The 24090-nt window shown below is 44.3% G+C and overlaps 1 long non-coding RNA gene across 2 annotated transcripts; it reads left to right on the top strand.

The window, feature by feature from the left end:
• The first annotated feature begins 839 nt into the window (after nt 1-839).
• On the top strand, nt 840-23347 carry LOC118398398 (uncharacterized). 2 transcript variants are annotated; one of them, XR_008071038.1, is made up of 5 exons: nt 840-1260; nt 18484-18705; nt 18826-18864; nt 18956-18981; nt 22937-23347. It is a non-coding gene; the product is annotated as an uncharacterized LOC118398398 (long non-coding RNA). The 2 variants fall into 2 exon arrangements; XR_008071037.1 differs by lacking the exon at nt 840-1260 and adding an exon at nt 16892-17934.
• The last annotated feature ends 743 nt before the right edge of the window (nt 23348-24090 follow it).

The following is a 24090-nucleotide window of genomic DNA, read 5'->3' as shown; positions in this document are numbered from 1 at the left end:
CTAAGAATGGTAAAAGACTCCAGCCACGTTAGTCATAGACTGTTCTCTCTGCTATGGCATGGAAAACGGTACCAGAGCGCCAAGTCTAGGTCCAGGAGGCTTCTATACAGCTTCTCCCCAAAAGACATAAGACTCCTGAACATCTAATCAAATGGCTACCCAGACTATTTGCATTGTTCCCCCTCCCCTCTTTTACACTGCTGCTACTCTGTTATTATCTATGCATGGGGGTGTGGTTCACAAATAACTTTGACGGGGTGGGGTTTTTGAGTTAATTTCCTCTAATTGCCATGGGGCGTAGAGAAAATGTTGCAGTTTAAAGTAAGTTTGCTGAATTCTACATATTTTGCCAAGTGAAGGAGAGAAGACTGCAATTTTAAAACAAATTTCATGCAATTCTACTCATTTTGCCATGGGGCAGAGAAACGTTTGCTGTTCTTAATATGATATCTGAGTGAGAATGACTAACAAAATCAATGGGGCCCCCCCGGTCTGTAATTCAACAGATTGGGGGGGCCCCATGATTACTACAAGTGTTGGCTAGCCTAACTTACCAATCTTAAAAATAGTTATCTGACATGGGCTAATTGAGTGACTATCAGTGAATAACATAACTGAGAAACTGCTGATGCAAAAACAAATTTCAGAATTGCACCTTGTTTATTCTACTATTCTAACTCTCAGCAGTAAGTAGATTTTTGGGGGGGCCGGGGGAAATTGATCCGTGGGCCTACAAAGGAGGGTCTGCGGGTCACCAGTTGCCTATCCCTGCTCTAATCGTTTGTTTGTTGTCCCCCGAGACCTAAAGCCCAGCAGGCCCAGCAGGAAGAGAGAGACAGCCGGCATGCAAACAGCCATCAGCTACCGAGCCTGACTACCGACAAGGACACTCACACAACGCTTGCTAAAGCACTACTAAAGGAAAGTGCTTATGTCTAACGTGCAAGTGGGATTTCAAGTTGGTAGATCAGTACATGTTCTAATTGTATGTTTGTTGTCCTCCACAACTACAGACCCAGGGGGGTGGGGGGGCATACCCAACGCACCTGCAAGAGGCTATCGGCTTGGTGTGAAGGAGAGCCCAGCAGCCAGCCAACGACTACCGAACCTGCCATCGATTACCGAGTCAGACGACAGAGGGAGAGGGGACTAATACAACGCTCACAAAACCACACACAGAGGACGACCCTGCTCGGGAAGAGCTGAATGAACTCTGCTTGGGAGATGACAAATGAAGGAACAAAGGTCAACCACCGCTCTGTGAGTGAACTAACTGCTGCTGTTAGTTTTGCCCCCGGCCTCATATTGATACTTATAGTCCTAACTCCTAGCCTTCCTATAAGTTTCTATCTGGGCTCTTACTCTAAATGTCACACCTCTTGAACGCACGTTTAGACAGCAGTACCCTTTTTAAAAAGAGAACAAATCATCAAGTGCTTTTTAAGATATTGTCACTATTATAAAAATCTGAACTTGTAATACAGAACCTTAATTGTACATTGTCTGTCTCTGTAGTTGTTTGCCGTGGGACCTTAAAAATCTTCTTTTGACATTAGCTCTTACGTTCTGCTGATAATATGATGCCAAGGATGAAGGCTGCTGACGGGGCTGATAATGAGTCTAATTTCAATGTTGTAGTCTATTATGCTGCTGCTGCTCTTGACTCGTCCTCTGCATCGGTGACAATGGCTCTCTGTAGGTATCCTTCGTGTTAAATCAAAAGTGATTGATTGCCTCATTCTACGTTGTTCTTTCTCCCTCTCTCTCTTTCTATCCCTCTCTCTCTGTGTACGGTATGTCTCCTTTTGTCTTGTTCTCTTTCTCTGTCTGTCTGTCTGTCTGTCTGTCTGTCTGTCTGTCTGTCTGTCTGTCTGTCTGTCTGAGTCATCCCTGTTTAATAGACAGACAGCCGTTCTGTTCTTTTCCCTGTAGTTCCATAAACGCAACAAAACATTGCCTATCCCCAGAGAGAGAAAGGGGAAAAGAGGATGGTGATAGATAGAGAGGGACACAGAGAGAGACAGAAAGAGAGGGGAATAAACAGGCATTTTCTGCTGTGTGTGGCGTGATGTGGTGGGTGAGAGAGTCAGTGGGTGTTCTAAACTCTTCTCTTAGCAACGGAGAGATCGTGTTCCACCGAGAGAACAGAACAGAACATGGCCAAAGAAACCCAGGCCAGGTAATTACCCACACAAACACACAAGCTGCTAACTTTACATCAGGAAACCGAGAATATCACAGAGGGAACAGAGAGAGAAAGAGAGAGAGAATGGTGAAATCTGGTTGTACGTTCGGCATGATCGGCAAAATGTCTCCCAATTACATTGGTTAGAATCTCCCTCTGTATCTGATCCTGCCACATATTAACAGGCGTGTGTCACCTCAGACCAGTTTGCATACGGTTTACATACATTTGCATCGTTTGACATTGAGGGATAATCCTATAATACGTAGACACATAAGGTAGAGTCAAGAATCAAGCCCCTCTAACTGCCTATGTACTATAGGAATAGCAACAAAGAACACTCTCTCTAGTCTACATCTAAAACATAATTGATCAATTAGTTGATGTTTTGATAAGACACTCATGAAGGCATCCTCGTAATAAAAGTTATATTATTTCTCAGGGGGTTCGCTGCAGTTTGGTCAAATGGACACATCGTCAGACAGAGGAGGATTAGACTGTTCTGTAAAGTGTTGAATGGACGACTATCTCGTTAGGGAGGAGAGATTGCATGTCGTCAGCCCTCTAACCCAGCTCTCTCTCTCTCTCTCTCTCTCTCTCTCAGATATGCAAAGTAGTTTTTATCTGAAATATACAAAAAGATTATAGAGAGGAAAGTTGAAAAGTATTTCAAAGCTCACTTTGATATACGTTGAGTAGGAGCATTGGTGTCATTTGGGGTTTGGAAGTTTCATGTCACTGCAAGTCGCTGGCCTACAGTGGTTTCCTTTGTACGAGTTTTGTTTCATATCTTCCTTGCAGAGTTGATCAAAAAGATGGAAAATGATGAATCATTCACAGTGTATGTTATTTATTGCATTTTAGATCTGTATTTATGAGGGAAACATACAGGCACACGCAAGCAGGGCTTGACTGTACTACCATGAATGCGCACCGTTCATAGTTTCACTACAGAAAAAGACAGTGAGGATGATGGTCTTTTATCTTGTGAGATGGCAGGAGGCAATGTTAATGTCAACACCCCGCCCCCCCCAACTCAACCCCCCCCATCGTGATTTAATTAGGTGTAAGGAATCAGCTTAGCTTCTCCCTTCTGAAGTGGAAGACTGCGAGGTCACATCCTGCTTACCCACGCACACGCACACGTACACGAGCACACACACACACACACACACACACACACACACACACACACACACACACACACACACACACACACACACACACACACACACACACACACACACACACACACACACACACACACACACACACACACGACGTTCCTGGCTTCCTGACTATGAGGAATGAATGTGACATGGCCTTGGAGGATTGGAAGAAGACAGGATCAGAGATCAGCCAAGCGATAAAGCTACCCAGACCAAAGAGCCCAGAGTGAAGGTTGGAATTTCCACCCCGGGTGTCATTTAGCCAGCGTCAAGTCAAGAGGAGCTAGAGTAACGTGACAGGAAGGATGGTGATTAACATGGCTGCCAGTTAAAAAGCACAGGAAGGATGGTGATTTACATGGCTGCCAGTTAAAAAGCACAGGAAGGATGGTGATTTACATGGCTGCCAGTTAAAAAGCACAGGAAGGATGGTGATTTACATGGCTGCCAGTTAAAAAGCACAGGAAGGATGGTGATTAACATGGCTGCCAGTTAAAAAGCACAGGAAGGATGGTGATTTACATGGCTGCCAGTTAAAAAGCACAGGAAGGATGGTGATTAACATGGCTGCCAGTTAAAAAGCACAGGAAGGATGGTGATTAACATGGCTGCGAGTTAAAAAGCACAGGAAGGATGGTGATTAACATGGCTGCCAGTTAAAAAGCACAGGAAGGATGGTGATTAACATGGCTGCCAGTTAAAAAGCACAGGAAGGATGGTGATTTACATGGCTGCCAGTTAAAAAGCACAGGAAGGATGGTGATTTACATGGCTGCCAGTTAAAAAGCACAGGAAGGATGGTGATTTACATGGCTGCCAGTTAAAAAGCACAGGAAGGATGGTGATTAACATGGCTGCCAGTTAAAAAGCACAGGAAGGATGGTGATTTACATGGCTGTCAGTTAAAAAGCACAGGAAGGATGGTGATTAACATGGCTGCCAGTTAAAAATCACAGGAAAGATGGTGGATACAGGACGGAAGCACATTGGAAACATGATCAAAGAGTCCACGCCCTTATGGTTGAGTCAAAACTGAATTACAAATGTCATTGACTACCATCTACAGTCCACTGTCACATCTTCCTACGCCAGGTGTGTGTTAGATTCCTCTTTAGTTCCACAGGAAAGAAGGGGATGGTGATTCAGCCAGGCTGTTTCTGACATACTGTAGACCCCTGGACGTGCATCATGTCTTGATTAGTAACACAATCACAACGACAACAACATAGCAAGGCTGCAGTCCTAGCATACTTGTTTGTTTAAGTGCCTTCGATCTATCTATTTTACAGACCTAAGACGACTTGGTTTCCAGTGTAAGCACATCAAGTGAATCACAACATCCAGAGGAGAGTCCAGCCCTGGTGAAGTGGAGTGCTCATATTCTATTACACCCTCTCGTTACCCCGACAGGATTTCCAAAGGCCCTGTCAGGGGCAGGTCAGCTAAGTGAGACGGCCGGGTCCATAACTGGCTGGTAGGAAACCATTGTGACACTCACTCACACACACACACACACACACACACACACACACACACACACACACACACACACACACACACACACACACACACACACACACACACACACACACACACACACACACACACACACACATTTGCACACAGACACGCGAACAAGCACGCACGCACACACACACTTGTTTGATAGGATGAGAGATGCATTCTGTCTGTCTGTATCAGTATGCTTCAGCAGAGACTCATAGGTTAGATAGAATTTTTTCTTTCTCATCCCGACACCTCTAAAGGTTCCTGCCTCCTGGGCACGACAAGTCATTTCAACGTGGAAATGTTGGTTGGTAACATTTGGTACAGAAGTTGATCAACCTGTATCCCCCCCCACTCAAAAAGGGTTGGCCAGGGGTTTGTTGAATTCCCAACGTGTTGTCACTATGCTTTCAACCACCTAAAAGCACAACCACATTCCAATGGAAAAACAATGTCTGATTGTTGGTTTAGCTGTCATCTAAACATGCTCTCGCTGCGCCTTCAACCACTTGAAAGGACAACAACGTTCAAATGAGAATACAATGTCGGATATTTTGTATTTATATCAACTTGATGTGGTATTACTGTGCTTCCTCTAATATCACAGCCAAACAACCTGGATTGCAGCTTAGATTGCATTCAAAGTACATAGTGCAAGTGTGTGTGGGAATGAAATGGGAATTAAAGACTAAGTCAGTGGCACAGTTGCAACTATGCAAGCAGAAGACACAACTCCTTCAACTGTTTATATATGGTTGCGTTGACAACCAAACACAATTCCCTATCCAGTTTGTCTACAAATGAATAATTGACATGTTGGATTCATGTCGCCATCTCAACCGAAGATCAAAGTTCAAGAATAGGAAAGGAAAGTAAAAAGGAATGGGGGATGTCTAGTCAGTTGTCCAACTGAATGTATCCAACTCCAACTGTTGGAGATTCTGCAACGATTACTACAGCAATATTGAAGATCTCCACAGACCTGCAACCTTTGCATGCAATTTTGAACATGAGCGCTTTCTACGGCTACACGAGAAGACATGTATAGTTACAGTAGGCTAACTTCCAAATGTGGCCGTGGATGTGTTACTCATTTTGAAGTTGAATAAATGCTGTTACATTAGTTTGTAAAATTGCCTCAAATGTGGGCTATTTAATGTATTAGAAAAGTATTATTGAATTGGTTATCAATGCAACCATATATCAACATTTAAATTATATCTAATGCATGGATTGTTTCATCTGAGCCACTGGCTTAATCCTATTCTTTAACTTTAATGTTGGTTTAGTTAGAGACACGAATCCAAGATATAACTTGTCAGCAAGTTAATAGGCTATTTACTGTATTGCAAAAAGGATATTGAATTGTGTTTGGTTGTCGACAGAACCAAATATCATAACTTGAAGGAGATGTATCTTTTGTGCCACTGACTTAGTCTGGCTTTCATTAAGGTTTTCTAGGAAATAATGACGAACGTGTTGGATTCACGTCTCCGTCTCAAACAAATATCAAAGTTAAACAAGAAAAGTAAATCAAATCAAACTTTATTTAAAGTCTATTTAAAGTTGGATTAGGTTCCGTCCGCTGGATCGAATCCCCGAGCCGACGGTAAAAATCTGTCGTTCTGCCCCTGAGCAAGGCAGTTAACCCACTGTTCCCCGGGCGCCGATGACGTGGATGTCGATTAAGGCAGCCCCATGTCCCTCTCTGATTCAGAAGGGTTGGGTTAAATGCGAAAGACACATTTCAGTTGGATACATTCAGTTGGACAACTGACTAGACATCCCCCATTCCTTTTACTTTCCTTTCCTATTCTTGAACTTTGATCTTCGGTTGAGATGGCGACATGAATCCAACATATCAATTATTCATTTGTAGACAAACTGGATAGGGAATTGTGTTTGGTTGTCAACGCAACCATACATAAACAGTTGAAGGAGTTGTGTCTTCTGCTTGCATAGTTGCAACTGTGCCACTGACTTAGTCTGTCTTTAATTCCCATTTGTCTACAAATGAATAATTGATATGTTGGATTCCTGTATATGTTTGCCCTATTTTTAGTAGAACCCTGGATTAAATTGAAACAACAGCTGCTGATGACTTTGCAAATGCTATATAGGCCTGAATAGTATCCTTGAGGATATAAGAGCATGGCTACATTTCATATTCTCTTTTAGACCTACCCATTGGAGTGATTTGGATAGCAACCGTGTATATATTTAGTTATTGAGGAAATATTTTTTCACGATAGCACATTGGTAGTAGTCAGTGAAAAATATCAAGGCTAAGCAGGCCTGGGCTTGGTTAAATCCCTGGAAATGGGAGACCAGATTAATAGCTATAGATATATCAACTCTGCTATTGGAGGTGCTACCCAGCCTAGTGTTTTTTTCTCTGGTGTTCTCTGTGAGTTTGTACCCAAACACCCCACAGCCACACACATAGCAGCTCATGTACAACTCATTACAGACGTCCAAACAGCAGCAGCCACAACCTGCTCCGTTAATCTGTCACTACACACACACACGCGTGTGCACGAACACACACACACACACGCACACACAGAGCCAGGGAGCCACGGGGTCACAATGGAAACTGTGAGTCATATGCTCTCTGCTGCCACTCTGAACCTAAATCAATTTAGCATTGAGTCACCACAGGGCTTTCTGTGTATGTGTGTGTCTGTGTGTGTGTGTATGCATGCTATTTTTCTGAGTGTGTACAAGCATATTGTACCAGAATGTTTCCATTAGTAAGAGCACATGCACATGTGGCGCTCACTTGCTTGCTTGCACAATGTGTTTGCTTGCTTGCGTGGGTTTGTAAGCCTGTGTGTTTATCTTTGGATGTGAATGTGTGTTTTTGCATGTATACCTACCTATATGTGCATGCCTGCTTTCCAGCCTGTGTGTCACACATACTTTACCCAGTAAGGCAGAGGGCAGGCACAGCGTGGAGGGGAAATCCTCTCTCCATGAGGAGGTACAATTGAAACCATAGCTTCTCTCTCCCTCCCTCCCTCCCTCCCTGTCGTGTGGGAGTCTGGGTGTGTATTGTTAATCTGTTCTTTCCTCTCTTTCCCTCGGCTCCGTCTGTCCTTACTGAGATGAGATAAAACAGAACGGAAGAGAAGAAGAAAAGAGGAACTTCATGAGACGAAGAAGAGGAGAGGCGTGTTAACAGACGACTCAGTTGAGGCGTGGGCAGCAGGCCATCTCAAAGTTAAGGCAGCGGGCAGTCAGGGAAGCTTGAAATAGAAGCTCGGGGGATTTCTTCTATCCAAAAGAGAAGCCGCAGCAGAAGCTGGGAGGCGGAGGCAGCACCTTTATTCACTCATTTAAAGGTGAATCTCTATGGGAACTGTGGAAACGCCTCAAAAACATCCATAACAAAAGTTTGCAATCAAGTGACGGAAAAAGTCAACCCTGTAGTAATTCATTAATTGCCCTGTTGCCACAGTCAACATGAATGCTCTTTTTCCTTGACAACGAGAGTGGTTCCGCCTTCCTCTTGTCGACACACTGTTGTAACACTTAGAAGACTAAATGAGTGCCGCGGTCCTTCTCAGATACACAGAGAACATTCCTCTCGAAGATAGACGGTACCTGCTGCTGGATTTATCTCCATCCGTTAAGTCATTCAGTCTGAAGCCTTCATGCATTTTGCTGGGCACAAATATGGTCAATATGTCACTGACGTTGGTCGACTCGCCACACATTTTCCATACAGATAAGACCTTTTAAACACACACACACACACACACACACACACACACACACACACACACACACACACACACACACACACACACACACACACACACACACACACACACACACACACACACACACACACACACACACACAGACACACACACACACACACACAAAGGCACACACAAATAATGGCCTGTGTGTGGTTGCACTGGTGTGATAAGCAGTGCACTGGCCCTACATGTAAATGCATGTGAATCCACATGGAGATAAGAAGCGGTACATTACGTCTCTGGTCCTGGCTGTGTTTCTCTGTGATACGGCACCTCAGATTCTATCAGGGAGACTTTGGCAGCCCGCGAACAGTGGTGGTAACACAGCCCCAACACGATTTAACAGATAGCCGGAGGCACCGTAGTGGCAGGTTGGGCTGAAAACAGTCCAACGCTAATTCTGTTTTTAACAGATTCTAGCTAGATGTAAAGTAGATTTAAAATGTAGCTTGTGTTGTGGTGTGACAGCACTGACAGGAGTAGGAGTGAGTCTCAGACAGACAGACAGACAGACAGACAGACAGACAGACAGACAGACAGACAGACAGACAGACAGACAGACAGGCAGGCAGGCAGGCAGGCAGGCAGGCAGGCAGGCAGGCAGGCAGGTAGGTAGGTAGGTAGGTAGGTAGGTAGGTAGGTAGGTGGGGGAAATAGAGAGACTGAAACCAGCCTTAGTGGAGCCAGATGAGTGTTCAGCCATCCACAGTCAGCCTACTGCATTCTCACAAACACCAGCCGACCTTTTAGGGATGCTAACTAATATCAAAGCTGGGATGATCATTATCATGATTCTGGTGATAATGAGAACATGCCTCTGCTTTGTTCGGGTTAAGGCTCGGGTTGCTACACAGCACTTTGTGACAAACATATTTGTATTAAGTCAGTACATTTTGATTGATGGATACTGTTTTAAAAGCACTCCCCCACACACGCGTATTGTTACAGTAGATGATTCTAACTGACACATAACATCTAAAATGCATTATGAAACATGGAAATACATCCATATTGTACAGCTCCAACAGTTTGCTAGAAAGTATTTTCTTTGAATTCCTCTATTCTGAATAGAAGCAGCAACAGCCCGCCAGTCTGCCAGCCAGAGTCAGTGTCTTGGCTCCCATCCACTGTAGCAGAACATAACTGTTAGAATGGAGTGGCTGGCTGCCTGAGATGACTCATCCTCCATTGATGAGCAGCACAGCCATCCATTCCACCTCAGGGAACCAGGCCCAGGCTGCACAGAGCTCTCCTCTCCCACACATGGTTCTCCTGACTGGATTGGGCCTCCTCTCCCCTTCTCATCAGCTACGCAGACCCCAGCAGCCCAGAGCTCTCCTCTCGTCTTCTTTCCCCCTCACACGGCCCTCCCGCCTGGGCTGGGCTTCCTCTCCTCTCCCCCTCTCCCCCGACATGCAGCCTCCAGCAGTTCTAAAGCTTAAATTAGAGGCTTGGCGCTGGGCCAGATGAGCAGGCTCTCTCAGTAGACTGCTACATAACAGGCAGGCTGCCATTCATTCTGCTAGAAGACTGGGACTGAGTGAGTCACATTCATAGTAGAGAGGGGTTGAGGCCTAGTACACTGGCTATGCCTGTTGGTTTTTACGAATGAGAGTGTCCCGAAATGCATTTAGTTTGTTCAAGAACATGACTTAACAACGTGTAGCATTGCGCATCCCCGTAGCAATAGCGTTCTTGCATGATCATATGCAATAGGTTCAATATGCATAATACAATGTGTACACGGTAAACATCGAGTCACCAGAGTCAAGATGAACCGAGTCACCAGAACTCTGTCACATAGAAAGGGCAAAATAATGAAATCTCTAGTTTGAATGTGTGTAGTGTGACCATCCTAATAGTCTGTCTGCTACTAGCGCAAGCATTTGCACCAGATCCAATCAAAGTGTGAGGAGAGCCAAGAGACCTGTATACAATGCACACTAAGAAAGAGGGTTCCTCAAGGGTTCTTTGGTAAGGGTGATGGTTCTATGTGGGACCATAATGACTCAAATAACCGTTGGAGGCCGTTAATGGTTCTTCGCAGGTCAGAAAATGATTCTTTCCTCTCTTAGTGATAATTCATATTAAGGGTCGGCGGCTCATTTGAATATTTGGGGGGCGGGGTTTGCGCACAGCTCTTTTTGCGCAACCATGAGTAAGAGTGTCATTCCAGTTTATCTAATATATAATATATAATATAATATATAATAATATAATATATGCCATTTAGCAGACGCTTTTATCCAAAGCGACTTACAGTCATGTGTGCATACATTCTACGTATGGGTGGTCCCAGGGATCGAACCCACTACCCTGGCGTTACAAGCGCCATGCTCTACCAACTGAGCTACAGAAGGACCACTATCTAATGTGTTGTGTTATGCTATTACATTATATATGACTATGGCCAGTGATGATGTCTTGTAGAAGACTCAAGTATGGCCTTGTGTCAATTGAAAATGGTTATCCAAGTCATTGATTCGCAATTCTTTCCTCAGGGACTCACAGACACTCCTGATCTAGCACACCTGATTCAACTTGTCAATTATTAACACAATAATAACACATATGGTATTTTTAACTATATCACAGGGTTACTGGAATGAAAAACTGTGCATGGTTCTTCAAAATGTTATTTGTAGAACCATTGAGATTGAGAAAGGTTCTTAATAGAACCATTCTCTAGAAAAGGTTCTATATAGCACCAAAATACATCGTAACCATAGCGGAACCCTTTTTAGTGCTAAAAATAAAAACGTGTATGGATCTTTTTGTAGCGCCATAAAGGTTCCATTTAGATTCTTATGCGCACGGTTCTTCATTGAACCTTCAAAAAGGGTTCTATATAGCACCAAAAATAGCCTTTATTTGGCACTATATCGAAAACAATGTTTTGTATGTACAGGTATTTTTCAGCATGAGGCAAAACAACATGAAAATACAAAGCTATAACATTGATATCAACTGCTGTCGTTGATATTTGACATTTCCTTATCATTTCATAGCCTTTTATCTTGCGTTTGTTCCTCCACATAGTGATTATATCACCTCGTCTGTGAGATTGGTTCTGAGAGTGGCTCACTCATTCCTCTCTCTGTTATTACATCAGCAGTCAGAGGGCCATCTCAGCACCATATTGCACAAACTGAGTATTCTAGAAACCATCTGCTAGGTTTCTCACTGTAGACCTTGCACTGCCGCTAGCTCTCAGAATCCACTTCACAAAGCAATACCACAGAACGAATGTCCTTCACACTACACGACACCAAAGTGTTTTCCTGTCTCTCGCACAAGAAAAAAAATAAAACATCTCACCTACTGTATAGCAAACGCTAATAGTATATCCCATTACCAGATACATTTAGCTAAATCTTTAAAGACATGTACGAAATGTTCCCAGTGTCTTTGGGATGAGTAGGTCTTTGGGATGAGTAGGTCTTTGGGATGAGATGTTCAGCCAAGTTCCAGACGTGGTTGTGGTTATTCGACCCGATGGGATACTACAGTTCAGGTGTTACCCAGGCTATTGTCAGTGTTTAGAATAGTACTGTCTCTATATACAGTGTTCCCTCAGTAGTCCAGTTGCCAGGTGAGGTGAGTAGTGACTGTGGAATGTGCACTGGGCATGTCTGTTTAGTCTGCTCCTGAACACTGTGAAGGAGCTGCTATGTTATTTTCTTGGCTGGCATGGCATTGACACTACTCTAGGACCAGGTGTGTGTGTGTGTGTGTGTGTGTGTGTGTGTGTGTGTGTGTGTGTGTGTGTGTGTGTGTGTGTGTGTGTGTGTGTGTGTGTGTGTGTGTGTGTGTGTGTGTGTGTGTGTGTGTGTGTGTGTGTGTGTGTGTGTGTGTGTGCGTCTGCACGTGTGGTTGTGCGCCTACGTTCGAAGCCTGCGTTTGTGTGCATGTTGACGTATGTGTGACCGGGCCCATTAGAAAAGAACAGAAGACAAGATTAGAAGGATTACATCCTCCGGGTGATTTATGCAGTTGTCTTTGAAAGGGATTGTGTCTCCAGAGAAGTTGAAACGGTGATAAGAGCTCAGTCTTTTGATGTATGCGTTGTGCATAAATGACGATGAATCCATTGACAGAAATGAACACGGTCTGTGTGTTATTTCATGGTGGTACCATTCGGACTGAAACGCACACGGAATGGAGAGGTGAGACCAGCAGCGTGACCTTACCTGACTGCACAGTAGATGACAGTTTTGTTTATGTTGACAAAATGTAAGCTGAGTGGCAGATAGTGAACTGTCACTAAACAGAGCTGCTAGCTAGGGGTCATTGTTACTGATTGCTGACACAGTACACAAGTGACACACACACACACACACACACACACACACTGACATGATTGTGGACTATGCACACGGAGCTCAGTCACCACGTCACAGGACAACAACTTCAGCTGTCCCCCAACCACACATGATGCTGTTCAAGTCAGCAGGAATGGTTGGTTGAGCAGGCTGGGTTGAGTCCATGAGAATTAACATACAATACAGGGTATTCTCAGCCTTGTCTCATCTCTGCATGTCTTCACAACTGTCTGAGAAGTGCTCTGGGGTTGCCCTACTTACAGGACAAAACATGAAAGATGGGATCCCTGAGTTCTTATCACAAAGCAGGGATCTTACAAACATCTGATGTATAGTAATGTGCATTCAGCAGGCTTTCAGTAGTCAAGTCATTCTTGTAGTAAAAGCAGGGATCAGAAAGACCTCTAAACCTACAGTAGAATGTATCATACACACTCCGTTAGCTGTTCCTCTCTGATCTTCTACAGCAAGACTCTCCTAAACCTCAAATCAGTTTCAGGCATTATCTACCAGATACAGTCACAGTTTATCTGATTTGGAGTCAGTAACAGGCCGTGTCCTAACACACACACACACACACACACGTGCCCTTAGACAGGATATGGCAGTTTTCTCCACTCTAGTCACAACATCCATATCTATTTCTCTAAACCATGATCTCCTACTCATGGAAAACAGAGACGCACAGACATACTTTTGTAATGGTTTCCGTTCATGTTGGCTTGCCTGTGGTAGCCAACGTTCCAGTCATGTGAGCTGTGATGGAATGCTGGGACCTCATGACCTGTACTGTACACCTCAGGCATGTTCTGTACAACATGTTGCCTTCTGTTAGCTGGTTATAATAGCAATACATCATTACTGTCGCCAGTAATACAGTAACTAAAGCATACTGACTGCAGGGTGTGCAAAGCTGGGCAACCTGATGCAGAGCACAAGCAGGTCAGATGAGGAGCTGGGAGAGAGCTAGGGCATCTGGCCATGCCGCCCGCTGAAGCAGATTGTAACCGAGGTCTCTGAGTCCTTGTCAACAAACTGTCAAGCATTATGTTGTGTTCAACAACACACATTCTGACCAGTGGAATGAGGGTCAAGAAAACACCCTCCCCAGCATGAATATCACCACTGCTGCTGTGGTGGGTGGTGCATGGGGGGGAGGGGCTGCTGCTGTCCCCAGAACGGTGGGAGTTTAAGGCAGTTGGAAAGAAGGCGATGTACACAACATGTGTGAAGGTGTCGAATGAATGTTCTCTGGCGAAGGTGAAGTCAATGGGCTGGGCCGAGTTGTTTGGTCCAAAAGGCTGCTGGCTGTCACTGTACAAGCTACCAATCGACAAACGCACAGCTGACCTCCAATGGAGGATCATACATGGGGCGATCGCCCCTGGTGCGTCTAGAGCTAAGCGTTGGGGAGGGTTGTCCATTTTGTACGTTAGCTCATCTCTTCGTACAGTGTCCAAGACTGGTAAGAATGTTTACTCTTGCTAAGCAGCTGGTTCTTGGCGGAGGGGTTCTCTTCCAGAATGTTCATTCTAGGACTGAAATACAGTTTCAGGCACAGGAGCGGTAGTCCTGCTGAAGCTTCTGTCAGGAGAAGCCAGGTTGACCATCTGGAAGACCAGGTAGAACTGTAATCTGTACAGGAGTCTGTGAATGTGGTGGGCAGTGCTCGGGGACTACATTAATACCATTACTTTTTGCAGTAACAAGTAACATAACGAAGTTACTGTTCCATTTGGAGTAATAATATTAGTTACTGATCAAAGAAGTCAGTTGTTACTTTTGTTATCGTTCCCTTCCTATTGTAGTTATTGATCCATATAAATATTTGTGATTATTGTTCCCTCTCTGTTGACGCAATATAAAATAATCCCCCTGCCCCAGATTCAAGTTCTTTTCGTACTCTCACCAAGTTCCTGTTAACACACACATACTACTACTACTACTACTAACAGCTTTAGTTAGGGAGGTGAAACATGGAAAAAGCGTCTAAAACCTGAACTTTCTCAGAGTGGAAGTACTCCCATTACTTTGATTTGTAGGACAAAATGACAAGGATATAACTACAAAACATAGACTGTGACTAGGCAAGAAACACCCCCCACTGCCATCAACACGACTTCCACCTCCCATCTGCTATCAACACGACTTCCACCTCCCCACTGCTATCAACACGACTTCCACCTCCCATCTGCTATCAACACGACTTCCACCTCCCCACTGCTATCAACACGACTTCCACCTCCCCTCTGCTATCAACACGACTTCCACCTCCCATCTGCTATCAACACGACTTCCACCTCCCATCTGCTATCAACACGACTTCCACCTCCCCTCTGCTATCAACACGACTTCCACCTCCCCACTGCTATCAACACGACTTCCACCTCCCCTCTGCTATCAACACGACTTCCACCTCCCCACTGCTATCAACACGACTTCCACCTCCCATCTGCTATCAACACGACTTCCACCTCCCATCTGCTATCAACACGACTTCCACCTCCCATCTGCTATCAACACGACTTCCACCTCCCCTCTGCTATCAACACGACTTCCACCTCCCATCTGCTATCAACACGACTTCCACCTCCCATCTGCTATCAACACGACTTCCACCTCCCATCTGCTATCAACACGACTTCCACCTCCCATCTGCTATCAACACGACTTCCCCCTCCCATCTGCTATCAACACGACTTCCACCTCCCCACTGCTATCAACACGACTTCCACCTCCCATCTGCTATCAACCCGACTTCCACCTCCCCACTGCTATCAACACGACTTCCACCTCCCCACTGCTATCAACACGACTTCCACCTCCCCACTGCTATCAACACGACTTCCACCTCCCATCTGCTATCAACACGACTTCCACCTCCCCACTGCTATCAACACGACTTCCACCTCCCCACTGCTATCAACACGACTTCCACCTCCCATCTGCTATCAACACGACTTCCACCTCCCCACTGCTATCAACACGACTTCCACCTCCCCTCTGCTATCAACACGACTTCCACCTCCCCTCTGCTATCAACACGACTTCCACCTCCCCTCTGCTATCAACACGACTTCCACCTCCCCTCTGCTATCAACACGACTTCCACCTCCCCACTGCTATCAACACGACTTCCACCTCCCCACTGCTATCAACACGACTTCCACCTCCCCTTGCTATCAACACGACTTCCACCTCCCCTCTGCTATCAACACGACTTCCACCTCCCATCTGCTATCAACACGACTTCCACCTCCCCACTGCTATCAACACGACTTCCACCTCCCCTCTGCTATCAACACGACTTCCACCTCCCCTCTGCTATCAACACGACTTCCACCTCCCCCCTGCTATCAACACGACTTCCACCTCCCCTCTGCTATCAACACGACTTCCACCTCCCCACTGCTATCAACACGACTTCCACCTCCCCTCTGCTATCAACACGACTTCCACCTCCCATCTGCTATCAACACGACTTCCACCTCCCCTCTGCTATCAACACGACTTCCACCTCCCCTCTGCTATCAACACGACTTCCACCTCCCCTCTGCTATCAACACGACTTCCACCTCCCCTCTGCTATCAACACGACTTCCACCTCCCCTCTGCTATCAACACGACTTCCCTTGAAGCACCTGCAAAGGCAACACGCCAACACAAAACTTTTAGCTGAAGACCCCCGAGACCTGACCACTGCTGCTGAAGACGACCATAGGCCTACCTCGTCCAAACAAGGCTTGATTTGAGTCGTATAATCGGTCATCATTAGGCTACTTGTGTTGGTGTATAGGCCTGCGTAGTAGAACGTCGACATTGTTTGCAATGAGTGAGGACGCGCAATGTTTAGGTGTAATGCAAAAGTTAATTCAATGTAACCAATTACTTTTCCCAGGGAGTAAATGCGTAAAGTAATACATTGTTGTTGAAAGAATGAACGAATAATAGGCCATGTATTATTTTTCCAAGGTGATTACTCCAACACTGGTCGTGGGCATGCTCGAGGGGTTGGTGGCAACAAGACTGAAGGTGGAATATGCCTACTACAGTTTTGTTTGGGAACCTTAGGCTCTTCATCCATACATAGGGCCATCAGGGGGTGTTGTGCTCTGTTGACGATGAGGGGGATCTGCGTTTGTCTTTTCTTTTTTAAATCTGCCCAAACTTCTGTTTTTCTTACAGGCTCGTACACATCAGCGCGGTTGTACATGATGGTTGAATGTTGATGTACTGTACGGTCTTGACTCAATAAAGTGTTTTTTCTCTCTCTATCTCTCTCTCCTCCCTTCCTTCTCCCCATTTCATCTATCTCTGTCTGGTGAGGGCTTTTCAGTTGTACCAACACAGTATATCACCACAAGCTAGGGGTCCAACCCAGTGTTGGCAAACACTTCCATTTCTTCCCCATGAAACTTTTTCAAAAGGAAGAAATCATCAATCCAGTCCTACAATTGCTCAGTGCCCTCTATCTGACCCTGAGGCATCAATTTTAAATGGATTTTTTAAAAATTGTTGGACATAAGACTGTAAAAACACCAGGAAATCAGCTCCAAGTGATTTTAATTTTGGAAATCCTCCCAAGTATTCCCACGCATAATAGAGAGACGTGATCGTGTACAAATGTTAGCAAGGTTAGAAATGATTATGTTTCAGTCAAATATTCTATCTGTTTGTCTACGCGGCTGAATCTCGTTGATAATCCCTGGGCCAGATTCTCTTCTGAACAACGAGATCAGTGAGCAAGGAAACCCAAACACGACACCGCCTTCTTTTACAAACCTCTCAGCGCCGCACCCCGCAGCACAGCGGAAGCCTGCTTACTTGTTTGATGCATGCTTAAACCAACATCCAAACGGCATAGTTTGATTTCTTTGAACTGTGCTTCTGCTGCTCAGATCATGCTTCTACGCTACAGTCGAGATGATGGGGCCTACCACCTGCAATGTCATAACCGAGGATGGCACCGTGGTGAGACTTCAAAGGTGGATAGATACTGCTGCTGTAGATGCGCTAGTTATTGGTGCATTGACACATTTAAAAACAGGTCTCTCATACTTTTCACTGACTTCATTGTCTTCTTTGGGGATATGTTGTTATTGTCATCAGATAGTTTCAATATGGAGACAATTTCACAATGTTTCATAGTAATTCATAATAATCGATAAGTGATGGGTACACCAATCAGCATATCAGCATATAGCTACACTCTAAAAGTAGGGGTTCAACAAGGGTTCTTCAAAGATCCTCGAAGTTCTTCAAAGAAGCTTATGGTTCTTGGCACTGAAAATTGCACCAAAAGGTTCTTCAAAGAACCCCATAGGAGGTGGGGTTCATCGAGGAACCTCCTTAGTTGGTGTGGGGTCTTGCAAGAACCTAACTGCCCAACTGAAACATTTCGATTTGAATTTGAAAGGAAGCAAGTGCCGGCACTTAACTGAAAAATGTAAAGAGCTCCTCAGTTTAAGGTCAAGTTTGTCCCTTATATGATCTAAATTGATATGGTTTTATTATGATACCATCGATCCTTTCAGGGCTCGAGTGCTGCAGCGGGGCTCCCGGTGGCGTTCTAAGGCATCTCAGTGCTCGAGTGCTGCAGCGGGGCTCCCGGTGGCGTTCTAAGGCATCTCAGTGCTCGAAGCATCACTACGAGACAATGGTTCCATTCCAAGCTGTATCACAACCAGATGTGATTGGAAGTCCCATAGAGCGGCGCACAATTGGCCCAGCGTTGTTCATGTTAGGGTTTGGCCGGGGTAGGCCGTTAATTGTAACTAAGAATTTGTTCTTAACTGGCTTGCCTGCTAAATAAAGGTTCCTTAAAAAAAAAATATTTAAATATATATTTGTATTTTTGTGCAAATCTCTCAAAACAGAAATTGGAGACAATTCAATGGATATGAAAATCAACAGAGGTAAGAATATGTAGTCTATAAGAATATGTTGAAGGCTAGCTGTAATGGGTGCAGATGACTGAACTGCTCACTTTTGTGTCTGTCTCTACAGGTAAACAGACGAGGAGGCATGCAAAGGTATGTCAATTGGTATTGATTGGTATGTTATGCAGATCACATGTTACAGTTGAAGTCGGAAGTGTACATACACCTTAGCCAAATACATTTAAACTCAGTTTTTCACAATTCCTGACATTTAATCCTAGTAATAATTCCCTGTCTTCGGTCAGTTAGGATCACCACTTTATTGTAAGATTGTGAAATGTCAGAATAATAGTAGAGAGAATGATTTATTTCAGCTTTTATTTATTTCATCACATTCCCAGTGGGTCAGAAGTTTACATACACTCTAAGTATTTGGTAGCATTGCCTTTAAATTGTTTAACTTGGGTCAAAAGTTTTGGGTAGCCTTCCACAAGCTTCCCACAATACGTTTGGGGGAATTTTGGCCCATTCCTCCTGACAAAGTAGGTGTAACTGAGTCAGGTTTGTATGCCTACTTGCTCGCAAACACTTTTTCAGTTCTGCCCACAATTGTTCTATGGGATTGAGGTCAGGGCTTTGTGATTGCCACTCCAATACCGTAACTTTGTTGTCCTTAAGCCAGTTTGCCACAGCTTTGGCAGTATGCTTGGGGTCATTGTCCATTTGGAAGACCCATTTGTGACCAAGCTTTAACTTCCTTACTGAGTGGTGAGTGGCCTTTCAGGTTATGTCGATATAGGACTCGTTTTACTATGGATATACAGTGGGGAGAACAAGTATTTGATACACTGCCGATTTTGCAGGTTTTCCTATTTACAAAGCATGTAGAGGTCTGTCATTTTTATCATAGGTACACTTCAACTGTGAGAGACGGAATCTAAAACAAAAATCCAGAAAATCACATTGTATGATTTTTAAGTAATTAGTTAGCATTTTATTGCATGACATAAGTATTTGATACATCAGAAAAGCAGAACTTAATATTTGGTACAGAAACCTTTGTTTGCAATTACAGAGATCATACGTTTCCTGTAGTTCTTGACCAGGTTTGCACACACTGCAGCAGGGATTTTGGCCCACTCCTCGATACAGACCGTCTCCAGATCCTTCAGGTTTCGGGGATGTCGCTGGGCAATACGGACTTTCAGCTCCCTCCAAAGATTTTCTATTGGGTTCAGGTCTGGAGACTGGCTAGGCCACTCCTGGACCTTGAGATGCTTCTTACGGAGCCACTCCTTATTTGCCCTGGCTGTGCGTTTCCGGTCGTTGTCATGCTGGAAGACCCAGCCACGACCCATCTTCAATGCTCTTACTGAGGGAAGGAGGTTGTTGGCCAAGATCTCGCGATACATGGCCCCATCCATCCTCCCCTCAATATGGTGCAGTCGTCCTGTCCCCTTTGCAGAAAACCATCCCCAAAGAATGAGGTTTCCACCTCCATGCTTCACGGTTGGGATGGTGTTCTTGGGGTTGTACTCATCCTTCTTCTTCCTCCAAACACGGCGAGTGGAGTTTAGACCAAAAAGCTCTATTTTTGTCTCATCAGACCACATGACCTTCTCCCATTCCTCCTCTGGATCATCCAGATGGTCATTGGCAAACTTCAGATGGGCCTGGACATGCGCTGGCTTGAGCAGGGGGACCTTGCGTGCGCTGCAGGATTTTAATCCATGACGGCGTAGTGTGTTACTAATGGTTTTCTTTGAGACTGTGATCCCAGCTCTCTTCAGGTCATTGACCAGGTCCTGCCGTGTAGTTCTGGGCTGATCCCTCACCTTCCTCATGATCATTGATGCCCCACGAGGTGAGATCTTGCATGGAGCGCCAGACCGAGGGTGATTGACTGTCATCTTGAACTTCTTCCATTTTCTAATAATTGTGCCAACAGTAGTTGCCTTCTCACCAAGCTGCTTGCCCATTGTCCTGTAGGCCATCCCAGCCTTGTGCAGGTCTACAATTTTATCCCTGATGTCCTTACTCAGCCCTCTGGTCTTGGCCATTGCGGAGAGGTTGGAGTCTGTTTGATTGAGTGTGTGGACAGGTGTCTTTTATACAGGTAATGAGTTCAAACAGGTGCAGTTAATACAGGTAATGAGTGGAGAAAAGGAGGGCTTCTTAAAGAAAAACTAGGTCTGTGAGAGCCGGAATTCTAACTGGTTGGTAGGTGATCAAATACTTATGTCATGCAATAAAATGCTAATTAATTACTTAAAAATCATACAACGTGATTTTCTGGATTTTTGTTTTAGATTCCGTCTCTCACAGTTGAAGTGTACCTATGATAAAAATTACAGACCTCTACATGCTTTGTAAGTAGGAAAACCTGCAAAATCGGCAGTGTCTTTCTGTCTTTGTAAGGTCTTTGAAAGCCAAGTTAACAAACAGATTACTGACCATTTCGAATCACACCGTACCTTCTCCGCTATGCAATCTGGTTTCAGAGCTGGTCATGGGTGCACCTCAGCCACGCTCAAGGTTCTAAACGACATCATAACTGCCATCGATAAGAGACATTACTGTGCAGCTGTATTCATCGACCTGGCCAAGGCTTTCGACTCTGTCAATCACAACATTCTTATTGGCAGACTCGACAGCCTTGGTTTCTCAAATGATTGCCTCGCCTGGTTTACCAACTACTTCTCTGATAGAGTTCAGTGTGTCAAATCGGAGGGCCTGTTGTCCGGATCTCTGACAGTCTCTATGGGTGTGCCACAGGGTTCAATTCCCGGGCCAACTCTCTTTTCTGTATACATCAATGATGTTGCTCTTGCTGCTGGTGATTCTCTGATCCAACTCTATGCAGACGACACCATTCTGTATACTTCTGGCCCTTCTTTGGACACTGTGTTAACTAACCTCCAGATGAGCTTCAATGCCATACAACTCTCCTTCCGTGGCCTCCAACTGCTCTTAAATGCAAGTAAAACTAAATGCATGCTATTCAATCGATTACTGCCCGCACCTGCTCGCCCGTCCAGCATCACCACTCTGGACGGCTCTCCCTACAATGTGATTTTCTGGATTTGTTTTTCTCATTTTGTCTGTCATAGTTGAAGTGTACCTATGATGAAAATTACAGGCCTCTCTCATATTTTTAAGTGGGAGAACTTGCACAATTGGTGGCTGACTAAATACTTTTTGCCCCACTGTACTCTTTCTCCCCACTGTATATACTTTTGTACCTGTTTCCTCCAGTATCTTCACAAGGTCCTTTGCTGTTGTTCTGGGATTGATTTGCACTTTTCGCACCAAAGTATATTCATCTCTAGGAGACCGCGTCCCCTTCGCGTCCCCTTCGCGCCCCCTTCCTGAGCGGTAATGATGGCTGCTTGGTCCCATGGTGATTATACTTGCGTACTATTGTTTGAACAGATGAACGTGGTACCTTCAGGGATTTAGAAATTGCTCCTAAAGATGAAACAGACTTGTGGAGGTCTACAATTTTTTTTCTGAGGTCTTGGCTGATTTCTTTCCCATGATTTTCTCATGATGTCAAACAAAGAGGCACTGAGTTTGGAGGTAGGCCTTGAAATACATCCACAGGTACACCTCCAATTGACTCAAATTATGTCAATTAGCCTTTCAGAAGCTTCTAAAGCCATGACATAATTATCTGGAATTATCCAAGCTGTTTAAAGGCACCTTGGTGTATGTAAACTTGACCCACTGGAATTGTGATACAGTGACTTATAAGTTAAATAATCTGTCTGTAAACAATTGTTGTAAAAATTACTTGTGTCATGCACAAAGTAGATGTCCTAACCGACTTGCCAAAACTATAGTTTGTTAACAAGAAATTTGTGGAGTCGTTGAAAAACGAGTTGTAATGACTCCAACCTAAGTGTATGTAAACTTCCGACTTCAACTGTACCTCTTCAATGAATATCCCATAGGCCTCTACATTATGGACAAGGTATGCGTATGAAACCCATTATCAAAACAGTTTTTTTTTTAAATTTCACATTCACCACAACAACCAAGGTATGAATACTGTCGTATACCTGTTTTGTTAAAGATTTGTATAATTACTATTTTTTTGGAAACACAGATTTCACCTCTGATGAATATAACAGGAAAGCTGTTTGATCACCATGCACTGCAAAATCATTCTGTCTATGGATACGGAGAACATCAACACATTAACATCAACACGCCAGAAGATAAACCCATTGGACTTGGGGCTCTGCTGGGAGTTTACCTCATATTTAGAATAGTTTATTCTGCTTTGCCACTAAAATCATAATAAACACTGACAATTCAAACATGGCGTTATTGTTAAAGCTATGACGAATTCTCATTACTAAGAAAGTGGAAATAATGCAGAATCTTGGTGTTTAGTATTGATCAATGTTACTCCTCATCTCTCCACTATGATCGTAGATGTGAGGTGAGTGTTTGGTTGCAAAATGGTGCTACACATTGGAGGCAGAGGAGGTTGGCACTTTGAGATGTAAGTGAATACGAATCATAAATGCCAGCTTGTTCACTTTCATCGGAAAGCACAGGACACAGAATGTCCTATTTGAAACATGACAGCGTTTATAAATGGAGAGAAGAATGTTATTTCCCAGGGGAAGTGTGTGTGTGTGTGTGTGGGTGTGTGTGTGTGTGTGTGTGTGTGTGTTTACAGCCCTCCGTGGTGTGTTCCCTTGGGGATGGAGACAGGGTTGCCATGGTAGCAGCTTGAATGTTCACAGCAGTGTGTGTGTGTGTGTGTGCATGATCATGATTGAGGCTGGTGCAAGACAAGGATATTGTGCCTAACAATTTCACAACCTTTCATAATTATTATGGAACATAGAGGTCAACCAGCACTTGTCAACCCTACAAAATGCCTATATAGTAATTACATGACATGTATTGCATTATCATAAACATAACCAGCACTTATCAACCCTACAAAATGCCTATATAGTAATTACATGACATGTATTGCATTATCATAAACATAACCAGCACTTATCAACCCTACAAAATGCCTATATAGTAATTACATGACATGTATTGCATTATCATAAACATAACCTTGTTAACCCTGGTTAACCCTTTTGCATCAAAACACAGACTGACAGTGTAGTAAACTATTTTCCCTGATCTCCTGTCTGCTTGACCAGGTTAATGTTCACTACAATCATTGGACATAACTGGCAGTGTATTGAAATATAACAACTTGCCGAACAGTAAGTTCTTGTGGCCCTCCAG

This window comes from Oncorhynchus keta, chromosome 19 (genome assembly GCF_023373465.1).
Source record: "Oncorhynchus keta strain PuntledgeMale-10-30-2019 chromosome 19, Oket_V2, whole genome shotgun sequence".
NCBI classification, from domain to species: domain Eukaryota; kingdom Metazoa; phylum Chordata; class Actinopteri; order Salmoniformes; family Salmonidae; genus Oncorhynchus; species Oncorhynchus keta.
This window is presented reverse-complemented; position numbering and strand designations above follow the sequence as displayed.